Here is a 9078-nt window from a genome sequence, read left to right as displayed (position 1 = left end):
GTGCGAAGAGGAGGGGGGACAGGGGGCACCCCTGCCTTGTGCCATTTTGGATGCCAAAGCTCTGGGCGTCACCACCCGGTAGTTTAACCGTCGCGGATGGGTCTTGGTAGAGTCTGCGGACCCCTTCTAAATATGCGTCACGGAAGCCAAATTTGCGCATAGTATGGTCTAAAAATAGCCAGTCTATCCTATCGAACGCCTTCTCTGCGTCTAGGCTGAGTAGTATTGCTTTGGTACCTGTTAGGTGGACATGCTCAATAATATTGATTATTTTCCGCGTATTGTCTGAGGCCTGTCGGCCTGATATGAATCCGACTTGGTCAATGTTAATCAGCCTCGGTAGTATGGGGTTCAATCTGTTGGCTAGAATTTTGCTATATAATTTGAGGTCGTTGTTAAGTAGGGAGATTGGACGATAGCTTCCGCATTGCATCGGGTCTCTGCCTTCCTTATGAATTATAGCTAGGTTGGCCAGGGACATGGAAGTGGGGATCGCATTTCCTTCCATAAAATGATTGAACATTTTTAGTAGATGCGCGGATAATATGGGCAGGAATCGCTTGTAGTAGACGTTAGTGAAGCCATCAGGGCCAGGTGACTTGGAGATCTTTAATGCTTTTACCGCTTCTTCCAATTCTTCTTTCGTGATCTCCGCGTTGAGGATCTCATTTTCCTCATCAGTCAAGGTGGGGAGTTGGCATTTGTCTAAGTAAGTTTTGATCGCTTCTGAAGCTTTTTTTTTATCTACACGGCCAGTTTTGGATCGCAGGTTATACAGATCCGTATAGTACTTTGTGAACTCCGCCGCTATTTTTTTATCGTTATATTGTATTTCACCAGATCTATTCTTAATCGCTGTGATTTGGGACCTTTTTTGTATTCCACGCAGTCTGCTGGCCAGGAGCTTATCCGCCTTGTTGCCCTTATCATAATAATGTTGATTAGTCCATTTAAGGGCTTTTTCAACATTCTCCATTTGGGTCTCTTTGAGCTTTTGCCTGGCTATTGTTAAGGCTTTATAGGTTTTCTTTATGGGGTTGGCTTTATGAGACTGCTCAAGTTTTGAGATGCTATCGGTGAGGTCTAGAATTAGTTTGCGTTTCACTTTCTTCCTGTGAGAGGCAATAGAGATAAATTTGCCTCTAATTGCCGCCTTATGGGCTTCCCATAGGATCGCCGGAGATGACACCGACCCCGAGTTAAAGAAGAAGTAGTCCTTAAGGGAGGCTCTGATCTCTCTCTCTATCTCGGGATGGTTCAATAGGGAGTCGTTCAATCTCCAGGAGTATGAAAACGTCTTTTCAAATGGTGTAGATAGGGTCAAGGTGATTGGGGCATGGTCTGACCACGTTATGGGGCCGATGTCTGATTTCGTGGCAGCCTCTAGGATGTTCTTGGTCAGCAGAAAGTAATCTATGCGTGAGTAGGTCTGGTGAGGCGTCGAGTAGAAGGTATAGTCTCTCTGGCCCTGATGTTGTGATCTCCAAACGTCCACTAGAGAGAACTCCTCCGCTAAGTCCCTGAACCTTTTCCCGGTGATTTGGGAGTGGGTTGTACGGGGGTGACCCGTTACGGTCGATCTGTCCTCGGTGGGATTAAAGACCATATTCAGATCTCCGCCCACTATCATCGAGGACAGATATCCCGGGTCTATGCCCTCAAGTACTGTTTTCAGGAAGTCTATTTGATTTTCGTTTGGGGCATATACATTGATTAAGGCGATTGCTGAGCCCGCTAAAGAGCCATATACCATGAGAAATCTACCCTCTGGGTCTATTGTCGTTTTGATATGATTGAATGGAGTGCCTTGTCTGATTAGGATAGCCACTCCTCGCTTTTTACTACTAAATGATGCATAAAAGCATGTTGGGAACACTTTTTTGAATAAATTTGGGGGGCCATCTGATGTGAAGTGGGTTTCCTGCAGGAATACGATGTCTCCCCCAGTCCGTTTTATGTCTTGGAGGGCGAGCCTCCTTTTCCTATTATTTTGAAGGCCTTTTACGTTGATCGATACTATTTTTACTGGGGCGTTAGAGGCCATAAGTGATGTTAGTGTATCTGGTTTTTAGGGATCCTCCCTTCCCATCTGGGGGGGTCCTGCTCTTTTGGTATATTCGTAGGTACGGCCCTGGCAAACTTTTGTAGGTGGCTTGCTTTGTCGGAGGGTTGGTTGGATGGGCCAAGGGGGGAAGGGGGCGGGTAGGGGGCAGCAGGGGCGGGGGGTAGTGCCGCTGGGACAGAGTCAGTGGCAGAGAGAGAAGTAGGATGAGGTTCAGGCTTGAACCTAACAAGTATTTGCCTGGTCCGTGGGCGACCGGCTTGTGGGCTAACGAGCCCAACGGGATTGACTCCGGTGTCGGCATCCAGTGGGGAGTGTGGGGGGATAGGGGGCCGAACCCTCTGGTTCTGTGTTCTTCCGCCGCTCAAATATCTCAGTTATATCCTTAGCTCTTTGATAGGGGGGGAGAGCGGGGGGGAGGGGAGGAGGGGGGGGGGTATGGGGCAAAAAGGGGGGGAGTGGGGGGGGGGTGTATAGGGGGGGGGGAGGGACCAGATAGGAATGGGTCATTACCGAGCTTTTAAGGTGAGAGGGGGTGGAGGGGAGGCAGGTGAGGAGGGGGGAGGGGTGGGAAGTGTGGTAAGAAGCGGGGGGGGGGGGGGGGAGGGGACAGGGGGAGAGGAGGGTGCATATAGAGCATATCATGCATACAGGTGTCACTTGAATGTTAGGTATACAATCTATTTCTCCCTAATAAACCATTTGTACGTTTATCTCTTTTGTCAGCCTCGGGGAGGGTGGGTGAGGGGGGCAGGGGGAGTGGGGGGGGAAGGTTTCGGCGTTTTGTTTAGTTTTGTTGAGGCCGCTTACACATGGTGTATATAGAGCATTTCATACGTATAGGTAGGTCTAGCATGTGAGGTATACAAACTATTTCCTCAATTAATTGTTTGTGTATTTGTTTCTTTTGGCACACCCGGGACGGATGTGGGGGAGGGGGGGAGGGGGACAGGGGGAATGGAGGGAGAAGATTTCGGCGTTTTGTTTTGTGCTAGCCTCCTACCCATGGTTCATATCATACATGTCACGCATATAGGTAACTCTTGAATGGTGGGCACACAGTCTATTTTTCTAGTAGCCCGTTTGTACAATTATTTCTTTTGTCGGTCTCGGGGTGGGTGAGGGAGGGGGGGAAGGGGTAGGGTGGGGGGGGGGTGGGGAGGGGGGGTGAGGAGAGCTGGTGGGAAGGGGGGGTGTGGGGGGGGGGGTTTACTCTATGGGGGGGGGTGGGGGGGGGGGGTGGAGGGGGGAGACACAGGGAGGAGGGGGGAGGGAGGGGGGGCGCGGGGGGGAGAGGGGGGGTGGGATCATTGGGGGTGTTGGTTTTGGGCGGGGGGGTAGTGTACGGGTGTTGTGATAAGGAGAATAAATTGGCAAGCAGATACATATACATATGAGATGGACACAATCACAGTGGTATTATACAGCCACAGAGGAAGTTGGAAGGGAGATCACAGTTGTTCTTTCTTCGTTGGAGTCCGAGTATGAGACTTTTGTGTCTCAACTAGGTCTTATGTCTCTTTCATCCACGCTAAGGTGGGCTTGTTCACAGGTGTGTATGTGGGGTCTGGGGGATTTTTGTGGCATAGTGAGCTGTGCCCAGGGTGGGGGGGGGGCGGGTGGGGGGGGGGGTGACCAGGGATGTCATGAGGGGGGGGGGATTGCTTTATTTTTTGGGGGGGAGGTGTGTGTCGCTAGGTCTAATGTGCTCGTTCCGTTCTGTGGCGAGCCGCTACGTCCTAGTGTCATGTGATCAGTTCTGGGCGTTGCTCCGCTCTTATGCTCGTGTCAGCGTGTGTCAGAGGCGCGGCTAGCTGGGAGTTCTGGGCAGCAGGTGAGAGAGTTGTTCACTTGGGTGGTTCTAAGGGGGGTGGGGTCTTGGGGGGGGGGGGTGGGGGTGGGCGGTCAGGGGGGTGGGATAGGGGGTGGGACAGGGGGGGGGGGATGGTGTGACAACTGGGTTAGGGACCCATATGTCTTGCGTAGGCTGGGGTTCCCTGTCATGAGAGCTATTTGCTTCCGGTAGCACAGCAATCACAACCACAGCAGCCCCAGCCTCAGCCGCCCCCCAGTGTGGAGCATTTGCATGCTTGGTATTTGTTGGTTTCCCCTTATGTGTTTTACACTTAGGGGCGGGTATAGCCTCTGCTTGCTTTGAGTAGGTTGGGGACTTTTATGTGCGAGTACAGAGTTTCCAATTGTGTTTATTTGGTGAACATTTATTAATTTTTATACTAGTATTTGTTTGTTCTATGTAGGGGGGGGGAGGTCGGGGTGACAGCGGAGGATAGGTGAAGGGTCGGGGGGATGGACTACCAGGATAGGTCTGTGTGGGGGGTTGTAGTGGGGCTATGGTCGCGTGTCAGCTATATGTGCAGTTTGCTGGGGTCTGCGTACCACTGTTTGGTGCTTGGGCGACCTCATGTATGTGCGCTCCACCCGGTTCTCTGTTTTGGTGTGTTTCAGGTGTTGGATTCTTCTGAGCGTCTGGGTTGTCGTGTGGGTTTGTTTGTACGTGGGCGGAGGTAAGCGGGGGCTGGGTTTTTTAGGGGGGGGAGCAAGGGAGGGGGGGGATGGTAGTTTGGTGTGGTGATGGAAGGGAGGGAGGGGGGGTAGGAAAGAGGGGGGTCTAATGGTAGATTCCTGTATGATTTGATGGTAGCCTTGGTGTGACTCCTATGTGGTTGTTTGAGGTTGGGGGTGTTGCAGAGTTTGTATGGTATAAGTTACTTTGCTAGTGAGGGGGGGGTGGCCGAATGGGGGGGGGGTGAGTTGGTCTATTTTATATCGTGGCAGTGAGGGGTACTGTGCGTTGGTTGTGACTTGAGCTGTGACAGGGGTCTGGGCTGCATTTGTGCAATGCTAGTAGGGGAGGGGGGGGATGCAGAGTTGTGAGGCGTTTGGCCTGGGCGAAGTGTTAGTCCCGTTACCAGGGTTGCGGTTTCGGCAGCGATCCGATCGATGAGAGGAAGAAAAAAAAAAGGGGGGGAGGGGGAGGGGGGGAACGTGGCTAGCACTCTCGTATGGAGTCCAGACTTAACGTTTGTCTGGGGGGGGGGGTAGGGTGGGGCAGTCAAACCTGATCTGGGCGTTGTTCACAGGCAGGTCGAGGAGTTCCCAGCGGGGCCTGGTCGGTGAAGTGACCAGTGGATCGGGTTTCCCCTCTCCCGCCACCGCGCCTCTCAACTCGCCTGTGCTGTTTATCCAGGTGCAGGGATGGCTTTTGCGGATAACGCTCTGAGGTACTGGGATCGCTGCGGTTAGCCGGTTGTAAAAAAGCAGCGGCATGCGGTACTGCTCCGACGTGTGTTCCTCTGGAAGGGCGACTTGGGTTGCCGGTCTCTGGGCTGCTCCTCTCAGGATTTCGGGCTGGTCGTCTGGGTGTTCAGGGTTGATGTTCCTGGTGGCCCGCCAATCTTTCAGAAGCTCGTGTGGTTCTCCGCTCCTGGCTTGTGTCTCGCGGCTCTCTCCGTATGGTGTTTCTCATTGGAGGCAGCGTCAGGCCCAGTTCGCGGGCGAATCCCTGCATCTCCTCAGGGAGCCTGATGGATCTTTGTTTTCCATTCCTGTTGACCACCAGTCGGAACGGAAAGCCCCAGCGGTAAGGGATGTTGTTCTCTCTGAGTGCTTGGGTAAGCGGCTTGAGCTCCCGGCGGCGTTCGATCGTGATTTTAGCCAGATCACTGAAGATCTGCACCGGCTCATTTTTGAAGGTAAGATTGCTATTCTCCCTGCTTGCCGCCATCACTTTCTCCTTCGTGGAGTAGCTATGGAGGCGGACTATGATGTCTCGCCTCCGCTTCGGGTCATTGGAGCGAGGGCCTAGCGCACGGTGCGCCCTGTCAATTTCCAGATCCCTGTTATCAAGTCCTTCACATAAATTATTGAAAAGGTCGACCAGATATGGTTTTATTTGTTCGGGGAGAACCGTTTCCGGGACATTTCGAATCCTGAGATTCTGTCGCCGGTCCCGGTTCTCCTGGTCCTCGATGCTGTCTTTCAGTAGTCTGACCTCCTCCCCCAGGCGCATAATCTCGTCGTCCGCCATGGCCTGTGCCTGCAGGGATTCTTCCAGCTTACTCTCGAGGTCCTCTGTTCTCTGCGTAAGGCCGCTTATCTCTTCCCGCATTCCTGCCATCATGTCTTTGAGTTCCTGTCTGAGGGTCTTTTGCAGTCTGTCATGCATTTTGGATAGGAGGTCCTCAAGATATGAGCGGGTAATTTCTCTGTCCAGGGCGGGTTCTTCTGCCTGCGTGCTTCCCTCCCTTTGCGGGGATGCGGCCGCGTGGCGTCCGACGCCATCTTGGGGACTCTGCATGCTCGCTAGGCCGCGTTTTTGTTGCGGCTGAAAGAATTTGGAGGCGCCTTTGGAGGTTGGGGCTTTTGCCTTCTGTGGCATGCTGTGGGGTTCAGACACTCTGTAGAGCTGTTTGCTGTGCGATTCGAGGGGTGGAAACGGCTTTTTTTATCGTTTGCTTCGTGAGGGTTGTTAGAGCTCCCTATTTAACCCACCATCTTGGATGACGCCACCGGAAGTCTCCGGAACCTTTATTTTTAAGAGAATATAATTAAGTTACTTTTTTTTTTTAAATATTTTTTTTTCCTTTATTGGAGACATACACTTAAAAGTACATACAGAGGGTACAATCAGGTTGGTACATAACGGGCAGGTTATAATGAGTCTTGACTGTAGAGTGGGCGCATGGTCTCAATAAATTCTTTTATTGATTTTTGGTAAGGAGGGTGGAGGGGGAAGACTCAGGGAGGGGGTAGATAGATGGGAACGACAGGAGATGGGGAAGTGGGGGGGGAGTGGGTAGTCCCTCTCTTTCTCTCCATTTCACTAGCGCTTATTTGCTTAGTCAATCACCGGGGCCTAACTGGGATCTGGTCGGGCGGTTGGGTTCAGGAACCTGTCCAGGGCTCCCAGGTATTATAGAATTGTAGCATTTTCTGCTTTAACATGGCCGTCAGTTTTTCCATGATCATAACTGTATTTACTCTGTTGACCACGGTCCTTCTTGAGGGCGCTTTTAGTTGCTTCCAGGCCGCTGCCACCGAGCATCTTGCCGCCGTAAGTATGGCGGAAGTCAGCCTGGCCTCAGGGGCTGGAAGATCATCTATTGGTCAGAGGGTCCAGGGGAACCTCCAGGCCCAGGGTATCATCCAGCAGTTTTTGAACTCTGGTCCAGAATCGCTGTATCTCCGGACATGTCCACCAAATATGGGACATGTCGCCCTTTTGTCCACATCCTCTCCAGCACTCGTCAGTTGCGCCGGGGAAGATCTGGCTCAGTCTACTCGGGGTCAGGTACCATTGGAATAGTATTTTGTATATATTTTCTTTTGTAATCGAACAAATTGAAGTTTTAGGGGCTGCGTCCCAGATGTCCTCCCAATCCTCGAGGTCTAACGGTATGCCTAGATCTGTGCACCATTTTTGCATATAAGCATGAGTGGGTGGAGGGAGGGAGTTTTCTAGTATGCTATAGATTGCCGTAATGAGGCCTTTCTGATACTCTCTTCTTCGACAGAGGGACTCAAATTTGGTCAGGGGGGCGAATTTTGAGGCCGGGGTTAGAGCTCCAAGGTAATGCCTTGTTTGTAAGAATGTAAATATGGGGGGCCGATAATTTGTTTCTGAGCTCCTGGAAGGACAGAGCTTCGTCGTTCTCTAGCAGATCCGCAACCACGCTAATATTTAGGTCCTTAAATTGACCGATTTGAGCTTGGGAGCATCCAGGAGGGAATGCTGGGTTCCCAAGTATGGGGATAAGTTGGGAGGGGGGCGAAGTTAGGCCATATTTCCCTCTATTTTTAGACCAGATGGACAATTAAGTTACTTTTAAGGGTGATTATGGGCCATATTTACGAAGCAGTCCTGCCAGAAGACACATTCTAGCATGAAGATACCGTATCCAAGTCAAGAGGTTGTAAGACCACTTGGTAAACATGGTCCTGAATGTTTCCAAGACAGCTAATTACTAGTGTTGTACCGGGTCCTCCATTTTTCTGAAAAACGGGTACCCGGGCAAAATTAATAATTTTACCCGGTCACCCGGATGGCACTTACCTGCAGGGTGAGTAAGACCGCGGTGACTTCTGGGAGCAGTAGCCGAGGTCCTGGTGGCGTTGGCAGCAGCAGAAGTCTGTGTTCAGCCTGCGGGAGCAGCAGGAACAGAGCACACAGCTGATACCAGTGTGAGCCGACTGTCCAATAGGAACGCTCCTGCTTCAGTCGCATAGTTCCCGGCTCACACTGGTATCAGCTGTGTGCTGTAGTCCCTCTGCTCCTGCCGGCTGAACACAGACATCTGTTGCTGCCACCACCACCAGGACCTCTGCTGCTGCTCCCAGATGTTGCTGTGGTCTTCCTCACCCTGCAGGTAAGTGCCATCTGGGTAACTGGCCGGGTAAAATTATTAATTTTGGTCGGGTACCCGTTTTTCAGAAAACGTAGGACCCGGTACAACACTAATATACACATCAGGGAATACAGCAACAATTTACTTATTTCACCCAACCTTTTGGGTGCCGTATAGACATAGCTACTACATCGTGGGTTCTGGGTGGGTAACGTAGTAGCTACGCCATAACCTAACCTGCACGTTTTTGTGGGGGGTTGCGCTCTGAACGCGATCCGGCACTTCCGCTTCGTCTTTGGTGACAAAGCGATCACATGATTGGGAGTGCCGGAGGGGCCATGACACTGGGGCTGGGGTCCTTCCGGCACTCAAATAATTAAAGCACTTCCACAAAAACAAATCCAGACCTTGTTACATTTTATATACATATGATCTGCCAAAATTAGTTTGGGAGGAGGAAAGGTGACCCGATCCCTGCTCTGTTCCAAAATGACTAGTTCGGGAGCATCATTTAAGGGATCCTTTATTAGGACTGCTTAATACACATTCCAGCACTGGGATGGGTTAAAGAGACGTGAAAGATTTAGTGTTTAGTGTTGTGAACCAGATCTCCAGCACATAAGCAAGAATCTAGTTGTACATCCAGTACAA

This window comes from Ascaphus truei, chromosome 3, assembly GCF_040206685.1.
Source record: "Ascaphus truei isolate aAscTru1 chromosome 3, aAscTru1.hap1, whole genome shotgun sequence".
NCBI lineage: Eukaryota > Metazoa > Chordata > Amphibia > Anura > Ascaphidae > Ascaphus > Ascaphus truei.
This window is presented reverse-complemented; position numbering follows the sequence as displayed.